The 1,325-nt window shown below is 58.7% G+C and overlaps 1 long non-coding RNA gene across 1 annotated transcript in view; it reads left to right on the forward strand.

The window, feature by feature from the left end:
- Positions 1–72: 72 nt before the first annotated feature.
- The window catches only part of LOC106891689, a 6,144-nt gene continuing 4,891 nt past the window's right edge, over positions 73–1,325 (forward strand). Inside the window, exons 1-2 of the long non-coding RNA XR_001412745.1 lie at positions 73–298; positions 719–805. This is a non-coding gene — a long non-coding RNA (uncharacterized LOC106891689). The remainder of the gene's footprint in view (positions 299–718; positions 806–1,325) is intronic.

Consider the following 1,325-nt stretch of genomic DNA (forward strand, 5'->3'; position numbering starts at 1 on the left):
GGGGGGGGCGGGGCCCGCCGCCCTCCGCAATAAAACTTTTTTGATGTTCGCCCTGCTAATTGCCCAGCTCCTCTTTTAGGATTGGCTGCCCCTCCGCATCCATAATGTAATTAAAACGAGGGGGGGAAAAAATTATCATGGAGGCAGAGGTTAATGCAAGTGTTTAGCAGATGCCTTACTGTAAAATCTGCGTTAAAAAAAAATAAATAACCAAAACAAAACAAAACAAAAAAAACCAACCCAACCAAAAAACCCACCAAAGTCGTTAAAACTTAAATATCGGATAATCTCAAACCAGGTACAGTATGGATCCAAGGAATTTCTTGGCGAAAATCTATGTGAGAGCTCGGGACGCTCCCGGGTCCCTTCTTCCGAAGCGCTTTGTGCCGCCCGGGCGAGAGGAAGGAATAAATCCGGGCTCGGAGGGCCCCGCACCGACGGCCCGGTGCGGGACGTGCCCCGGTAGCGCGGGCCGGTGCTGCCGGTTGTTCGAAGGGGACAGAGAGAGCCCTCGGCAGCTCCCCCGAGCCGGGGGACGCAGCTCCTCCGCCCCGTCTGTCACCCGAAGGCCGGCGACAAGAAGCCACCCAAAGGCTGGCCCCGGCTCCGGGCGGCTCCGGGGGAGCGGGGGGCTCGGGGCTGGGCCGGGGGGGTTTCTTCCCGAAAGAATCGCCGTCAGACACCGCAATAAACCCGGCTCTAACTCCTTCTCTTCCAGCCTCCCGCCTGCGCCTCCGCGCCTCGGCCGCCGCTCGCCCGGCTGGTTTGCGCTCCTCTTCCGCGCTCCTCGGGACTGCTCCGAGCGGTGAGTAACCCAATCGGTTTTACAGCATGTTCGGAGCTTATTTTCTAGCTTTTACTAACAAATATATAAATATTTCGCCGCATTCCTCCTTCTGCAATAAAAAAGGAAAAAAAAAAAAAAAAAGAGAGCAGCATGTGCGGCAAACAGGTTTAGTGACGGGAGGGATGGAAGGGGAATAGTTAAATGTTTGTTTAAGGGCCAGGCCAGGAGGAAATCTCCCGGAGCTATTGAGGTGGTTTTGCTGGGGGAAGACTTGAAGACGTTACAAAGGGAAGACGGGTCTCGAGCTGTAATTCACTTGGAGGCGAGGGGGCTTGTTGTCATCTTCCCGTGGAGCCGAGCGTTCCCCAAATAGCTGCGAAATATCCCGCACCCCCCCCCCCCCCCCCCCCCCCCCCCGTTCGGAGCCGCCCCGGCCCCGGTGGTGGCGGAGCCGCCGAGCCCGCGGCAGCGCCCCCTGGGGGCCGCGGCGGGGATGGAGCCTCCCTCGCCCGGCGAGCGGGGGCCCGGTGTGGGCCTG

The sequence above is a fragment of the Calidris pugnax genome, unplaced genomic scaffold, assembly GCF_001431845.1.
Source record: "Calidris pugnax isolate Ruff unplaced genomic scaffold, ASM143184v1 scaffold172, whole genome shotgun sequence".
In the NCBI taxonomy this organism is placed as follows: Eukaryota; Metazoa; Chordata; class Aves; order Charadriiformes; family Scolopacidae; genus Calidris; species Calidris pugnax.